The sequence below is a fragment of the Carettochelys insculpta genome, chromosome 1 (genome assembly GCF_033958435.1).
Source record: "Carettochelys insculpta isolate YL-2023 chromosome 1, ASM3395843v1, whole genome shotgun sequence".
Lineage (NCBI taxonomy): Eukaryota > Metazoa > Chordata > Testudines > Carettochelyidae > Carettochelys > Carettochelys insculpta.
In genome coordinates, this window is record NC_134137.1 from 208,716,258 (window position 1) to 208,734,085 (window position 17,828).

Sequence of the window (17,828 nt, forward strand, 5' to 3'; positions counted from 1 at the left end):
AAACCCATCAGCCACCCAAATTCTCACATGATGTGAAACATGCTGTTCATTTTTAAAATCACGGATTCCAACAAGCACAAACAATATTTATTATTCTGTTTCTTCATGTTGCATTTTCAACAAAGTGATTGTCCTGACAGAGAAGAAGGCATGGGTTTGTCCAAAGAGGAGTCAGTCTAATTTCATGGGGAACGAAATGGAGTGTTGTGAGCCAGAAGGGAGAGTAGTATCAGAGAGGTAGCCAATTAGTCTGTATCTTCAAAAGCAACAAGAAGTCCTGTGGCACCTTTATAGACTTACAGGTATTTTGGAGCATAAGCTTTCATGGGCAAAGACCCGCTTCATCAGATGGAGAGCGTAACAATATTCATAAAGGAGGGCTTGACAGGAGCAACTTGACTGACAGCATGAGGTTGCTCTGGGGATGCTGTTTGTTAGCCGATGGCCAAGGATGTTTGGTGAGGTGCCAGCTATGCCCGTTTTATACCATCCGTGACTTTAACCGCTAGGACGCACTGTCCCTTCGCGGTGGGCAGCCTGGGCCAGGCTGACGGATGCCCCAAGGTCCTAAACACCCGTGACTTTTACTGCTAGAGCTCAGAGCCCCTTCGCAGTGGGCAGTCAACACTGACTGACAGGTGCCCCAATGGCAGCACTAAGAGCCTTTCCACACCCGTGACTTTAACCGCTAGGACGCACTGCCCCTTCGCAGTGGGCAGTCAGGATTGACTGACAGGTGCCCCAAGAGTTTGCCCCGTGGAGGCAGCACAACTCAACGCTAGGCTCTTAGTACTCTCACCTAATGGCCAGGCTTTATAGCCAAAACGGCTGAGCTTCTTTAATTGTGTTGGCTGCTTTACAGTAACCCAGGGAAACAAGTCAGGCTTATGCACAAACGGTTACCAAAATTTATTAAACTAGATTCTAATCATGTGGTTACAAAATTGCTAGTGCCTACTTATTTAAATGTATAGATGTTACACACACAAACAGGATACAAAACTGAAGCCACGATCCCAAAGAAAGACAACAAAGTATAGAGCTCTATTTCAAAATATGTGTACACTAAAGATAGGAGATCAGGTGTGGGTGCTTCTTACCCTCCTCGCATCTCTCGATTCCAGCAGTGCCAAGCCAGGATCGGTCACTCAATTCCGCGGAAAGACGAATAAGGGACAAGGCTTAGGGACCCTTTTAGCTGCAGAAGCCTTGGGAGGCTGTCACTTATCTGACCAGCAGATAGATAGTGAAAAGCACTCAAAAATCATGGTGCTGTAGGTCCCATACTTATACCTCTGTAATCTTTTATTCTCTTTCTCCTTTCTTATGCCAAATTGGGGCTGGTCTGTCTGGGCGACGCCAGCTCTCGCAAGAGTAGTTTACACTTGCAAGGGAGAGAAACAATAAGTTTTGACTACTGGACATTCCTTTTATTAGGGTAAATATTTTCCCACCTAGGATGTTGGTGTGTGTGCATCACGTTATTTAGTAGGGGCTAAGAGCCATGTCTGTCACAGCTTCTCTGTCTGCTGTGAGCCTAATCGTTGTATATGTTCCCAGAGGCACATTGTAGCAGCACACCTGTGCTTTCTCGCAGCTTCAATGGCTGTGCTGGAATTTATGTTAAGTGCCTTGTTGTTTGGCTCCCTTGTTTTCCCAGCAATGCTGGTCTGAGAGGGGGCTGTCTGTCTGGCTACACTGTTGCACAATATGGTGGAACAAAACCTTTTGCCCTGAGATTTTTGTGGGGTTGGATTGGGGCAGAGGAAGTCTTTGGTTAAGATTAAGAGTAAAAAACAATTATCTTGTGCCAGATGCTACAGCTACAGTTACAAAAGCCCTCTGGTATGAAACCTGCAGACATCTATGTGGGGAGGAGTGGACAAATAGGTATAAATTGTTTGCAAGCTCTGGACTTTCCACGCTGTAACTGAAATGCTGCATGTGTGCATCCAAAAAATAAATTGAACCAGCAATGACTGGGGAAGTGCTAAAGTCTGTAGCTTTAATGCATTCATCCCAGTGTTGGGCATTTCAATGGAGCTTTTTAAGGAGTGGGGGAAAACTTCAATCAAAGAGGTGCAGGAAAGCAGAGAGAAATTTGGGTTAGGGCTTTTTTAATGTTGTCTGATGTGTAAATCATGCTTGATGGGGGAGCAGCCTGTCTTCAGTGGCCCCCTAGCCTGTGCTGCACCTCCCCAAGCCATCAGAGTCCACTGGAGCATGCTATGCAGGCCTCCAACAGTAGCTGCCAGCTCTGGGCCTCTTTGACTCACCAGGCCACAGAGCAACTACCCCTTTTGCCCCCTTCCATAAGCAGGCTTATTTATATGAATATCAAGAATATCCAGAGTGGCTCTAATCAACCATAGCATGTTTTGTAGAAGAGCTATTAAAAATCATGCTCCAATGTTGAAAACAACCTCTACCACAGGGTTACCACATAAAAAAGAGGATACGCTCCTTCTCAGGGTATTTGCATCACTATCTACCAACTCACGCATTATATTGTGTTATACTATATGTAACACGTTAAAATAATGTGATACACTCCCTTTCAGGTGTGTCTTCTGTTTTGAAAGATCACATATGGTAACCCGACATATCAGAGCTTAGGATAAGACCTAATTATCCCATATCCGCTATTGCAGGGTTGTTAGGCTTTCCTCAGAAGCATCTGGGGCTGGCCATTGTCACAGGCAGACTGCTGGACCCTGCACCTGATCCAGTGTGTTCTTCCTGTAAAGAAGGCACATATGGTCAGTAACTTTATAAAGAGCTTTTCTCCCCTATTTTTAAAGTTAGAAACATAGGTCTCCTGTCTCCCAGATGACAACATGACGTGATGAAGTGTATGATTTCAGGGATGATAAGCAGGCATTCCATGATTAACAAAGACATGGAGCTATTTCTATTCCCAGTGAATGATTCCTCATTGATTTTCTTTTTTTTTTCTTTTTCTGCTTATCTAGAACATGTGTGGGGAACAGCCCTGGCTAGGGATTCAACTTCTTTCATCCAGGATTGACAAATCTCCCAGAGCATGAGCTTTCATAATGTTCAAAAACAAAGGAAGGGAGCAATGGTGGAAGGATGTATTTCTGTTGTATTAAAGCCTTTTTATTCTGCTTATCTTATTCTTTATTGGGGAAAAAAAAAACTACAGATGTTGGTATTTCATCCAGAAGCGAAGAAAGAAAGTCACCCATTTTCAAGTCTTTGTATGATATCTTTAATGTTATTTCCACTTAGTCGTCATGAAATAATTAAAAGGTACAATTTCAAGTAGTGTATTAAAGAACAAAGTTTGAAAAAGCCCAGTTCAGTCTTATCTAAGACCAGAATGTGTGCGGTCAGTATTTGGCATTACTGTGCATTGCAATCATTGGCACCAAGCAAGCACCTTTTTTGTATCAAAACAAAAAAGCAGTCAAGTAGCACTTTAAAGACTAACAAAATCATTTATTAGGTGAGCTTTCGTGGGACAGACCCACTTTTCAGACTATTGCCATACCAGAACAGACTCAATATTTAAGGCACAGAGAACCAAAAACAGTAATCAAGGAGGACAAATCAGAAAAAAATGATCAAGGTGAGCAAATCAGAGACTAGAGAGATAGAAGCGGGAGGAAGGTCAAGAATTAGATTAAGCCAAGCATGCAATCGAGCCCCTACAGTGACTCAGAAAATTCCCATCCCGGTTCAAACCACGTGTTAATGTGCCAAATTTGAATATAAAAGACAGCTCAACTGTCTCCCTTTCAATAGTGGTGCGAAATTTTTTCTTCAGTAACACACAAACTCTTAAGTCATTAACAGAATGGCCCAATCCATTAAAATGTTGACTAACTGGTTTGTGGATCTGGAGTGTATTTATGTCTGTTTTGTGCCCATTAACTCTTTGTCTAAGGGAGTTAGAAGTCTGTCCAATATACAAAGCATCTGGGCATTGTTGGCATTGATGGCATATATGATGTTAGTTGAGGAACATGAGGAACATGAGACTGTGCCTGTGATTCTGTGAATAACCTGGTTAGGTCCAGTGATGATATTTCCAGAGAAGATATGTAGACAAAGCTGGCAGAGGGCTTTGTTGCAAGGAAAGTTTCCAGGACTGGTACTCCTGGGGTATAGACTGTGGCTGTGGGTGAGGATCCCAGCTATTTTCCCTACCCCCTTCCCAAAATTATGATGGTCTGTTATGCTAAAACTTGTTAGCTGATTATCTAATACACAAAACCTCCATTTGTTAAGTACGAAATATCTTTTCTCAACAGTTGAGAGGAATTTACAACACTGTATGCAAATAAAGAGTGAATTCTGTGCTTGGTATAGAGTGGTGTAAATCCATTGGATTTGTTGATCTGCCTCCATTTACATCAGGTCTGAAATTGGTTTGTGTCATGCGACCTTCAGAGCATCCCAGTGCCAGCTATCCTAGGGCTCTCTCGTGTGGGGTAATGAGTTTTAGTTGGCCTGACCAGCTCAGTGCATCTCACACGTTGTCATGGTATTGATCCAAAGGGGGCATGTAATAAATCACTGGAAAACTAATAACTCTCTGGTCATTCATGTTGCTCTTTGATGTTTGTATGATTAGCCTACAAATAATCACACTGGGATGCTGGAAATACCTGATTAAAATGTGTATGAACTGGGCTGGGCAGGGAAGCTGCTAAGCAGGTGTGATGGAGTGGGGGATATATGTGTGTGTGTACGTGAGTGACTCGCTGAGGGTAACCTAGTCGACCAGGTGACACCTCTGGACTGCAGACAAAGGAGGAGGTGGAGCCTGAGGGGTCTGAATTGCAACTGGGAGGTGGGAAGCAGTTAGTCTGGGCTGGGAGAGAGAGAGAGAGAAAACGTGGATTGGCCTGGCTCTCTCTGCCTGCTGTACTGACTCTTCTCTAAGACGCTGTGTCCTGTCAGCTAATAAACCTGCTGTTCTCCTGCTGAGTGAGAGTCACTTCTCCTTGCGGACAGGATGCAGAGCCTGGGGGACCCCTGAACCTCATCACAGCAGGTTTTTTCTCAGAAGTGGCTGACACCTTAAGCCATGTGTGCCCAATCAATGTGGACAAGTTTCAGAGATTGCTGAAAGATCATTTACGTTGTAAAAATCACAAGTGAGGGAGAAGCCAGTATGGTATCTAGACCTAACAGTGGAAAGGAACTATATCTGGAGATGCACTTTATTTCAAAGTTTTCCTGCACTCTATAGAAAAAAATATTGAGAGAAACCCTGTAAGTTATCCTCAGTTGGTGAGTACAGGTTGCACCTCCCTTGTCCAGCACCCTCAGAACCTGACTGGTCCCGAACGTAGGAATTTGTCAGATGAAAGGTCGTCTCCCTGGCCCCCGAGCCTGCTGCCCTTCCTTGGTGGTGACTGTGCATCCCAATACCCACCCACCAGCTCCTGCTGCCCCTTGACCTCCATCCTTGCCTGGGCTGGCCCCAGTCCTAGAAGCAGTTGGGTTGCTGGCCATGGCCCCAGCTGCCAGCCCAGGGGCACAGACTCTGGTAACCATTTATATCTTAATTATTTCTACTTATCACTTCAGTATATACCTTTCACTTCACTTCAGTGTCAGACAGCCAGACTACCAAGCCAGTGCTGTGGCCTGTCCCTTCAGAGAAGAAGATACTTTAATAAGCTTTTGAAAATGTTCTAGTGAGAGGAACCAGATTCCATATGGAAGACAGTTTTGGGGGAACTCAGGGCCTTGGTGTTACCCTATAACAGGAATGGTCAAACACCAGCCTATGGGCTGGATCCAGTTCCCCAGGTTCAGCTCCAGTTCCCCAGGTTTAGCCCCTCATGGGCTGCTGCCACTGTATTTACCTGCACCACTGCAGGAATAGGCAATTGCAGCTCCTGTTGGTTTCAGATTGCCACTCCCAGCTAATGGAAGCTGCCCCCACCTATCAAAAGGGGGATGCTAATAAGCCACTTTGGCAGATGCTGATGGGGTGCAGCCATGAATATGGTGGCCTGCTTGTACAGACGAGTATCGGAGGGGTAGCCGTGTTAGTCTGGATCTGTAGCAGCAACGAAGGGTCCTGTGGCACCTTATAGACTAACAGAAAAGTTTTGAGCATGAGCTTTCGTGAGTTAACTCACTTCTTCAGATGCTGGACCAGCATCTGAAGAAATGAGTTAACTCACGAAAGCTCATGCTCTAAACTTTTCTGTTAGTCTATAAGGTGCCACAGGACCCTTCGTTGCTTGTACAGACAGGTGCCTTTCGAAAGGACCAAATGGGAAGAAGGGGCTTTCAAAGTTTGGGGAGTCCTTTCAAAAGACCCCTGTCTACATGGGCAGCATGCATTCTGAAAGCAGCAATTTCAAAACAGATGTGGATGCCATCTGCTGAAGTGGCTTATTAGCATCCTCCTTTCAAAAGGTGAGGGCTAGTGTAGCCACGGCCTCCCTGAACAAGGGCAAATGAAGCTCCATGCAGTGTATATCCCTTAGGCCACATCTACGGCTGCATTCCTCTTTCGAAAGAGGCATGCAAAAGAGGGAAATCAAAAATGCAAATGAGGTGCAGGTTTACGTATCTGGTGCTGCATTTGCATATTCTCCTTTCGAAAGAGAAAAAACAGTGTAGACGCGGCTTTTTAGAAAGTAAACCCCATCTTCCAAAGAAATTTTCTTCCTATTTTGTTTCAGGAAGACAGGTTCTTTCAAAGATGGGGTTTACTTTCGAAAGAGCTGCATCTACATAGCTTTTTCCCTTTTGAAAGGAGAAAATGCAAATAAGGTACCAGATATGTAAAGCTGCACCTCATTTGCATTTTCAATTTCCCTCATTTGCATGCCTCTTTCGAAAGAGAAATGCAAGTGTAGCCACAGCCTACACAGGCAGCCTCTGTCAACAGAAGTCAGGCCGTGTCTACACTAGCCCAAAACTTTGACATGGCCATGCAAATGGCCATTTCAAAAATTACTAATGACGTGCTGAAATACATATTCAGCTCCTCATTAGCATGCGGGCAGCCCCAGCACTTCAAAATTGCTGCGGCTCGCTGCCGCGCGGCTCGTCCAGACAGGGCTTCTTTTCCAAAGGACCCCACCAACTTCGAAATCCCCTTATTCCTATCAGCAGAACTGCTACAGGAATAAGGGGATTTCAAAGTTGGTGGGGTCCTTTCAAAAAGGAGCCCCGTCTGGACGAGCTGTGTGGTAATCTTCAAAATGGCCAGTTGCATGGCAATTTCAAAGTTTTGGATTAGTGTAGACATAGCCTCACTGTCAGAAGGGAAATCTCAACTATGCACAACTTGCTCTGTCGACAACTGCCAGACTGCACTGCCCTCTGGTGACAGAACAGCAGAATGGCAGCTCTGCAAACAGGCCTGCTCTGCAACTGGAAGCCCCCTCTTGTCAATAGAAGTGGCTACATGGGCACTCTGTTGAAAAAATACTGCGATGGAGGCATTATCCCTGTTTTGGAAGAGGGATAACACTGCTGGCAGAACAGCTGACTTCTGTCGACAAACTCTCAACAGAGAAATTTAGTGATGTAAGTATTTTGGAGCTCTGCCAACACACGCCCTGTTCTGTTGACAGAACTTCGCAGCCTTCGTGGCTGTCCTGCCAATGAGACCTTTTGTAAATTTTACACAAGCCAGTTTCAGGATATGTGACTTCAGCCCAAGTGTTGAATGAGAGAATGCACGGCTCCATTAAGAATTGGTGAGCAGCCACCTGCAGTACAGTCTGATGAAATTAGTCAGTGACAACAGCCTACTACACCTCAGGAGTTTAACATAAAACTCTCACACTTCCCATTTGGGATCTTTGCAAACCCTGCTCTTTCCTTAAGCTGTGAATGTTAATGTTAATGCCATTCAATGTACATTATAGAGATCATCAGTATAGAGGACAAGGAATAATTTTGTAGATAAAACTTGGAAGTAGAATACCTAGGCTTGGTTTCCAGCTCTGACACAGACATCCTTTAAGGTCTTCAGATAAGGGCATTACATAACTGAAACAAGGATATTTGTATCTCACTGTGAAAGTATTGCAAAGATACATTGGTACAACCAAGTTACAAACACATGGAAAAGTAACTAGGCAGTCCCTCCCATACCACTCACTAACACCTAATCTACATCAGTTACACAGCTATACTGACAAACAGTCCCGCCAGAGACACAGCTTATAATGCACTTTTGTGAGACAAGAATCCTCCTGCTGTACTCCACCTTGCCCCTCTTAGGTGCCTCAGAGCCACAGTCTTTGATGCCTGAGAGCACAGATGTGCGGCCTCATCACGACCCTGGACAACGGAAGAACACAGATAAGAGGGCTAACAGGCCAGCCAATGACCACAGGGCCTCAAACTGCCCTTGGCTGTTACTGATAATTGATATGCCTACACATCCTCCCAGGAGAGGAATCTTGCGCCCATACGAAAAGAAAGAGAAGTTACTCACTGTAGTAACGTGCGCGATCCGGTCCCCACCAGTTCCTTGACCAACCACCTCGGATGCTCCTGCAAAACACTAAACAGAGATCCGAAGCGGGGAGGATGGGCGGGTGGTGGAGCACCCACGGGGACACATCTCGAAGAACCACTGTTACTACGGTGAGTAACTTCTCTTTCTTCTACGAGTGCCCCCGTGGGTGCTCCACGTTAGGTGACTACCCAGCAGTAACCCAAGATAGGAGGTGGGTAATCGGATTATGTGCAGCTCGTCCCTGAGAGGACCGCTGTCGAGAGACGGGTATCCTCTTGGAATACCCTGTGAAGGACGTAATGTTTGGCGAAGGTGTCATAGGATGACCAGGTCGCCGCTCTGCAAATGTCTTTTAGCGCAACGCCCTTGAAAAAGGCTGTTGATGCCGCCACCGCCCTACTGGAGTGAGCCCTGGGCGGGGCCAGTAAAGGAGTCTTTTTGAGTTTGTAGCACATTTTTATGCAGGATACGATGTGCTTCGAGATTCTCTGCGAAGAGAGACCTTCTCCTTTTGATTTGGGAGTGAGAGAGACCAGGAGTCTATCCGTTTTCCGGAAGGACTTAGTCCTGTCTATATAGAAAGCCAGCGCCCTCCTCACGTCCAGGAGGTGTAGGCGCACCTCTTTGTTAGAGTTATGAGGCTTTGGATAAAACGAGGGTAAAACTATAGGTTCGTTAATATGAAACTCTGAAGAAACTTTGGGAACAAAGGCTGGATGCAGCCGTAAGGTTACCGCCTCCTTGGAAAATACTGTGCAGGGTGGTGTTGCCATAACTGCTGCAAGCTCGCTCACCCTGCGAGCTGACGTGATTGCGAGAAGAAAGGTCGTCTTTATCGTAAGGAGATGGAGGGAAACCGTGGCTAAAGGTTCAAACGGTGGTCCCGTTAGTGCACTAAGCACCAGGTCCAAGCTCCGCGAAGGTGGAAGCGGTTTCCGAGGGGGGTATAGGTTTACCAGCCCTTTGAGGAACCTGGTAACCATGGGATGGGCAAACACCGTGTGCCCTTCCTCTTCATGTCTGAAAGCCGAAATAGCGGCAAGGTGGACCTTTAACAAGGATAGGGAGAGTCCTCCTCTCTTGAGGTCCAGTAAATACTCTAATATTACAGGTATAGGCACAGCAAGGGGGGCTAACTGTTTGGTAGAACACCATGCAGTGAAGCGAGTCCATTTCTGCTTGTAGGTCTTCCTGGTGGAAGGCCTCCTGCTACTTTCTAGGACTTGTTGCACTTCCTCCGTACATGTGCTCTCTAGGGAGCTGAGCCATGGATTAACCATGCTTGTAGTCGTAGGCCTCGGGGGTGTGGATGCACTATGGACCCCTGAGGTTGCGTGAGCAGATCCGGTGCCACCGGGAGGGGCATTGGTGGACGGTCCAACATGCGCAGGAGTAAGGAGAACTATTGCTGTCGATCCCACGTTGGGACTACTAGGATCATTCGGGCTCCCTCTCTCCTGGCTTTCTGCAAGACTTTGTGGATAAGCACTGTGGGAGGAAATGCGTAAAGCAGGGGTCCCCTCCACGAGATCGCGAATGCGTCCCCCAGGGACCCCCGTCCCAGTCCTGCCCTGGAGCAGTATCGTGGGCACTTCTTGTTGTGTTGAGTGGCAAACAGGTCTATCTGGGGAAAACCCCATGCGTGAAAGATCGGTCGTAGCAGATCGGAACGGATCTGCCACGTGTGCGTGAGTGCGAAGCGCCTGCTCAGCTGGTCTACTTTCACATTGTGAGCGCCTGGTAAGTACGAGGCTTTCAAGGTTATATTGTTGGCGATGCACCAGTTCCACAATCGGACTGCTTCCGCACATAAGGTACGGGACCGAGCTCCTCCTTGCCGATTTATATAAAACATGGTAGAGGTATTGTCTGTACTGATCCCGACTACTTTGCCTTGTATATGGTCTCGAAAGTGTCTGCAGGCGTTGAACACTGCTCTGAGCTCCAGTATATTTATGTGCAGTGACTGTTCCGTGGAGGACCACAGTCCTTGTGTCACATCTTCGCCCATGTGTGCTCCCCACCCTATGTGGGAGGCGTCTGTAGTGAGGAAAACCGATACTTGTGGTTGGTGAAAGGGCACCCCTGTTAGCATGTTCTTGGGGTTCACCCACCATTGCAGGGATCTGCGCACCTCTGTCGTAGGCGACACCACCCTGTGAACGGTATGTGCTGCCAGTTTGTAGACGCTCGCCAGCCAGTGCTGCATGCTGCACACGTGTAACCTGGCATTTTGTACTATAAACGTCGCTGCTGCCATGTGGCCCAGCAGCTGTAAGCACATCAGAAGCGGCACCGTAGGGCTGAAGGTGATCACCTGCACGAGGGAACCGATGGCTCGAAAGTGTGTCTTTGGTAGATAAACCCTTGCTGTGATAGAATTTATACGTGCCCCTATGAACTCTATGTCCTGTGTGGGGTCTATCTTTGATTTTGCCAGATTGATGACCAGGCCCAGCAAAGAGAATGTGCCTGCTGTGACGTGTATCATGCGAAGTACCTCCTCCTTCGAGGCCCCTTTCAGTAGGCAGTCGTCCAGATATGGGAATATAAACACCCCCTGTCTGTGCAGGTAGGCTGACACCACTGCCAAGGTCTTGGTGAAGACTCTGGGGGCCGAGGAGAGGCCAAACGGCAGACCCTTGTATTGAAAATGTTCTTTGCCTACTATAAACCGGAGAAAGCGTCTGTGAGCCGGGTGGATAGTTATGTGGAAATACGCGTCCTGTAAGTCGAGGGCTGCGAACCAATCTCCATCGTCCAGTGCCGTAAGTATAGAGGCGACTGTAATCATCCGAAAGCGTTGCTTGCGCAGGTACCGGTTGAGGCCCCGAAGATCTAGGATGGGCCTCCAGCCTCCCGTCTTTTTTTTTTTTCCCCGTGAGGAAATATCTGGAGTAGAACCCTTTCCCTCGAAGTTGCTCCGGCACTCTTTCCACTGCCCCTATGAGTATGAGATGGTCTACCTCCTGCTTGAGTCTCGCTTCATGGGAGGCATCCTTTAGGTGGGGCCTGGGTGGAGGTCGTGGCGGTGGGAGCGACTGGAAGGGGATCGCGTACCCCGTGGCTATGATCTCCAGTACCCATTTGTCTGTGGTGATCCTTTGCCACTGGTCGTAGAATGGTCAGAGGCGATGGTGGAATAATAGCTTCGGATGACATTGCGCGATGGTAGTGATGGCGCAGCCCTGGATCTGTGTGTCAAACTTGTGGCCTTTGGCCCTGCCCCGAGGATGCACGGCTCTGTTGGGAACGTCGCCTGGGAATTCTGTATTGCTGGTGCTGTTGATGTCGCCCTTGCTTGTAACCCCTGTGGTACTGGGGACGCTGTGGTTGATACTGGTACCGTCTTTGCTGAGGGTAATACTTTTTCTTCCTGTATGGACGGGTGTAAATCCCCAAGGTCCTAAGAGTAGCTCTTGAATCTTTACTGGAATGAAGGACCGAGTCAGTTGATTCAGCAAACAGCTTCTGCGTGTCAAAGGGGAGATCGACTATCTTCGCCTGCAAATCCCTCGGGATACCTGATGTTTGGAGCCAGGACTCCCTGTGCATGACCACTGCCGTAGCTGTTGAGCATGCTGCCATGTCCGCTACGTCTAGGGCGATTGAACTCCCGTCCTTGAGGCTGCGTAGCCTTCCTGCACGATGACCTTGAGCACCGGCTTCTTGTCCTCTGGAAGCGAGTCCATGAGGGAAGTCAGCCTGGAGTAGTTGTCAAAATTATGGTTCACTAGATGCGCTGCGTAATTCGCCATTCTCAACAGCAGGGTAGAGGAGGAGTAGACCTTTCTGCCAAACAACTCTAGTTTCTTGGCATCTTTGTCCGTTCCCCCTGTCTTGTACTGAGAAGTTTTCGACCTCTGTTGAGACGATTCCACCACCAGAGAATTTGGTTGTGGGTGGCTGAACAGGAACTCCATGCCCTTCGCCGGGATGAAGTACTTCTTATCCGCTCTCTTGTTTATAGGTGGAGTGGACGCAGGGGTCTGCCATATTGTGGTGGCGGACTCCATGATTGCTTCATCAAGCGGAATAGCTATTTTGGAAGAGGCCGGAGGTCTCAGGTTTTTAAGGAGTTTATGGTGTTTCTCCTGCACCTCTGCTGTTTGGATGCCTTGCGTGAAGGCCACCCTTTTAAACAGCTCTTGGAACTGTTTGAGATCATCTGGAGGATGGACATCCCCTGGGGCCGTGGCCTCGTCAGGGGAAGATAGCGAGGAACCACTAGGGTAAGCCTCTCTGGCTCCCTCTGGGTCCTGTTGACGGTGATACATCCTCTCGCAAGATACTTGCGAGGGAAAATCTCAGGGTTCCAGAATCAACTCCCCCTGAGATATCTGCATTTCCGTCCCCGTCCGCGATTGCCCTCGGGGATATTGAACCGTCTGGGGGGATCCGTCCTTGGGAGTATGCCTATGGTGTCTATGCCCCGTGTGATAGGGGCGACCATGGCAACACGGGCCCTGCTCCTGAGATGGGGACCTGGACCACTCTCGAGGCGCATACCCCCTGCGCCTGGGGGAGCGAGATCGTCTGGATAATTGAGATACTGGAGAGACTGACTTTTGGTAGTACTCCAAAGGTTCAAAGCCCAAAAAGGGCGAAGGTGGTCCGAGCCATGGTGAGGCTGGCTGTAGGAATGGGGATGGGGGCTCAGGATAGGCTGGGGGTGACCCCTGCCTTCTTGTTGGGGTCCGCAGCATGAGCAGAGGGCTCAGAGCGAGCAGCCCTGCAGCCCTGTCTGGAGAAGGGCTGCGGTGCTGGGTTTTCTGTGCTGCCTTTCCCCTCCCCTGCGGGGCTGGCTCTGCCCCCTTTCGCGTCGGGGATCTCGGCCCTGTTGTCTGCGCCGCGCTCAGCATGCTCCGCTGCGGTGCCGCGCGGGTGGTCTCCCCCAGTGCCTGCAGGCCGCGTGCCTGCGAGCTCTGCACTGCCGGTTCCCCGGGCATCGGTGCCGCTGCCTGCGGTGCCGCTGGTTCCGGCGCTTGCCTGGCCGCTGCCCTGCCAGCGGTGCGGGGCGGCTGTTTGATTATCGGAGGCTCAGCCTCTGCCACGTACGTCTCCACGCCGACGCTGCTCAGCTGTAACAGCAGGGATCGGGTTGGTGAGAGCTTCCTCCATTTTTGCGCTGACGGGGTGAGGAAGGCAGCTTTCCTTTCATGGGCCCCTGCAGGTCCCTCCTGCTGCGGCATCTCCGGCACGTATGGCTGGAGGGCCTTGTCGAAGAGCAGCATTTTGAGCCGCATCTCCCTGTCCTTCCTTGCTCTGGCTGTGAGCTTAGCGCAGAAGGAACATTTCTGGGTGACATGAGATTCCCCAAGGCACCTTATACACTGACTGTGCCCGTCAGAGGCCGGCATCACTTTGCGACATGACTCACACTTTTTGAATCCTGAAGAGGACATTATGGTGAGTCTTTGAGATGTTAATAGGGTGCTTAGCACCTGCTCTGTGCCTGTTCCCCTCAGGAGGCCTAATGGCCCTACGTCCCCGGGCCTCCGGTGCTCCGCTTGTTACTAAGACTGGAAGCTTTACTCCTTCCTCTTTTTTTTTTTTTTTTGGAAAACAATAACAAGCTAACAATCTAAAAGACTGAAAAAGAAACTCTAAAACACTTTAAGAACGTTAAATACACTGACTCTGGCCGTAGCCTGAGCAGATTCCGTCTGCAGCCGATGGCGGTTAAAGAGGAACTGGCAGGGACCGGATTGCGCACGTGGCCGGGAGTGCGCAAGGGAGCGGCGCGTGCCGGCGCATGCGCGGTCCGGCAGAAACTGCTGGAAAGATCTGACCTGCGGCGCCGGGGCGAGCCCGACACCTAATGTGGAGCACCCACGGGGACACTCGTAGAAGAATGTTCTGTCTTAACGATTTAGTTATCTCTGTCTCACACGTGTAAATTAAGTTTCAACTCCCTTGTAAGAACTGGCATCACAAAGGCGAACCAGTACAATTGGCATCTTTAGATAAGAAAGAGCGTATGTGTCCCAAGGGGTATAAAGAAGGGTCCGGCAGCCCACTCAAACTGAGCTCCAACTACCTTTACCTGCCAGTTGGGTAAGGTCATTGCCTCCTGAGGACCCAGGGGGCGCCCTCCTCATACTCTTCTTCCCGAGGGACTGAGTGAATGACGCTGGCTACGCTGGAGTCAAAGGATGCAGGGGTGAGAATTATACCTGCAATGCACTTTTGTGCACATTTAATAGTAAGAGCTCTGTAAGCTAAGGTGTTTTGTCCTTATACGTGTAACTTGTAATCTAATTGGTATGCCATATGTATCATCCTACTAGTCTTTAAGAAGATAGAGCAATAACCTTGTAACCGCTAAGATTCTTATTTCTGCCTTTTAATAAATAGTAACCATTTAAGCTTCAGCCTGACACCTTCCAGTTACTGTAACTCGGCCAAACACAAACAAAGAACCCTAGCCGGTTTGGCTATACTAGCACGGTGAGTGGTAAGGTGCAGTATTTAATGTTATCTATCTATCTATAATATATATCTAGATGTATAAAATAAATATATAATGCACAGCTCAATGCCCTCCCCTTCCCAATGCCAGGTACCCCTAGTACCTCACTCTAACCCAATTCTCCCCCTCCAAGCCAGCCTCCCCCAAGCCTCCCTACACTCTAACTGAATGCTTTCCCCTGCCCCTGGAGCCAGGCCCCCTCAAGCCCCGACCACACTCTAAATCAATGCCCTCCCCCCTCCTCCTGAGCCAGGCACCCACAGCCCCCTGCTCTAATTTGATGCCAATGACTCACCAGAGCCTCCACCACCACACACTTCTCCCACCACACACTGAGGCATGTGTGTGGAGGAGCTGTATTTAAGGGCCACATGTTGGCCGTCCCTAAACTAGGTAGCAGGAGAGCCTCCTCTCTCTTTCTACCTCCCCATCACACACAGGGTAATAATGCCACTATTACAGTCCTCCAGTGTTATCACATTGAACAAAATCTCCAATCTAATTTGGCAGCAGAGGGCAAAATGTTATGGTCCCAGACTGGGGTCTTATCTTGTACTTACACATTGCTGGTTCCCAAGCTGATGGGCAAAAACATAGTAGTACAATTTCAATTTATTTATCAGAGTACAGAAACAAGAGTCAACTTTCTCAAAGATGAATTTTGTGAGGATCTGCATGTCCAGGATGATGGAATATGGGGCATATCACCTACCTCGCTCAGTAGAGACAAAAACTCTTACCTAATCATGGCTGGTGTAAAATTGCCTCAAAACAAAAAACTCACATCCCACTAGATTAGGCAATAATTCTTCTTCTAGCTGCAGAGACTGGATGAATAACCTATGTTGGGGTATCAGAGAGGTAGCCATGTTAGTTTGTATCTTCAAGAACAACAAGAAGTCCTATGGCACCTTGTAGAGTAACATATTTGATGAAGCAGGTCTTTGCCCACAAAAGCTTATGCTCCAAAATATCTGTTAGTTAGGTGCCACAGGACTTCTTCTTGTTATGTCGGGGTGTACATTCATAGGCCAGCTGCGTACACTTCAGATTTAAGGAAGGATACCAAAGTTCAAGTATCATCCATGTAAGAAATGGATTCTCACCAACACATACCCTGCCATGGGTTACTGCTGTTGGAATATAGCTCTTTCATTTTACATTTGATTTTTAAAACAATATTTTGGGGGAAGCAGTCGTCTTTATGTTCTTGGAACATGGTGTTGGCTGCATTAGCAGCAAGCGCAGCATGCTGATTCAGCAGCTCTCCATGATACTGAAAGAGAGACCACAGGCTGGATTTGGTGGTGAAGGTGCTTGGCCAAGTTTACTGGCACCAAAGCACAGTACTTGTGCCCCATGGGTGCTATGGGTACACTAATACTTGCAACAAAGTACCAGCTCAATCTACAGAGAATTATGCTGTTCCCTGAGCCAGAACAAAGGGAGAATTACCTGGTCTTCCTTCCATTCTCTCTTTATATACAAATACAAATAAATTATCTATTATATTTCATGATTTTTGTTAACATCCTGTGCCTAGTTCCTTCTAGTTTGATCAAAACAGCCTCATCCATTATCCCGTCATTTCCTGCGTCTGCTTTTCAGAGACGAAGAAGAGGCTACACCTTGCCTTACTTTAAACTCCTGGGCAACAATTAATGAAGTAATCCATAGGAACATTGCTTATTTACTCTGAACAACAAATACCCACAGTGCCCATTCTAGACCACCAAGCCTTTGTTGAACAATCACTTACTGCTATCTCCCCATTATTCTGTCTCCATTCCCTTCCTCCTGGCTTTGTATCTCTGTGTTGCAATATGTTTAGTCTCTGTATGCCTCAGGACTGGGAGCATGTCTTAGTCCTGTTTGGGGAAGTGCCTGGGACACCTCTGAGACCTTTTAATTAGGGACAAATATTTTAATTATTACAATTAAATAAGACATTATTACTTAGGGCAGACACAATATACATCTAACAGTTGCACTATAAGAATTGCTTTTTTGTGTGTGTTTAATCTGCCAGAGATGGGAGCTTTGCCTTGCTATTCTGCTTGTATTGTACCAAAGCACTGGAATAAGGTTACCTGAATGCCATCCACTTCTGTGGAACCAAGACGCATATCTCAGAAGACTTTCTCAAGTAGCCAAGTAGATTAGCTGAGATAGGAAAGGATCAGAATGAGCTTGCATTATATCTGTTGAGGGCCCATTGGTGACAGATGTTAGTGTATAAATATTGCATGAGTGTAATATAAATAGCAGCTGAGACAAGGGAAGACCAATCTCAAAATCTCTAGAATAACTATGAGAGCTACTGTGAAACTAAGTCTCTTTTTGCTTATCTTTGCTTGGTCTCATTAGTTTGGCTACATTCAAGGCATCCAATCTTGGCAACAAATGATATTCCCATTGAAACTGAATGAATCATCTGTTATTTTAAAAATGTGCTCAGAATTTATAAAAGAGATGGAGAGTCAGTCTAACTCCAGTGTGAGTATTTGACCACTGTTGACCAGTTTTGCATGATCAGGAGGTGGAGATTAGTTAATAACCACAAAGCTCCTACATTCACAGAAACAAGAAGTCCTGTGGCACCTTATAGATTAACAGATATTTTGGAGCATAAGCTTTCGTGGGCAAAGACCTGCTTCCTCAGATGCATGAGTTGGGGGGGCAGGGGTTCAGAGGAGGATTTAAAGGGGAGGGTCTGAGTAAAGGAGAGGGCCAGAGCTGACAAGGTCTAGTCAGTCAGAGTGGAAATGGCCCATTATTGGCAATTAATGTGGAGTAGTGAACATCAAGAGAGGAGAAAAAGAGAAGTTACTCACCGTAGTAACGGTGGTTCTTCGAGATGTGTCCCCGTGGGTGCTCCACCATAGG

The 17,828-nt window shown here is 47.6% G+C and overlaps 1 protein-coding gene across 1 annotated transcript in view; it reads right to left on the minus strand.

Annotated features, from left to right (window-relative positions):
• Positions 1-900: 900 nt before the first annotated feature.
• NSUN3 (NOP2/Sun RNA methyltransferase 3) overlaps positions 901-17,828 on the minus strand; it is a 106,201-nt gene continuing 89,273 nt past the window's right edge. The window contains exon 8 of the mRNA XM_074998476.1: positions 901-2,739. The gene's annotated coding sequence lies outside the window, so the exon portion shown is untranslated. The remainder of the gene's footprint in view (positions 2,740-17,828) is intronic.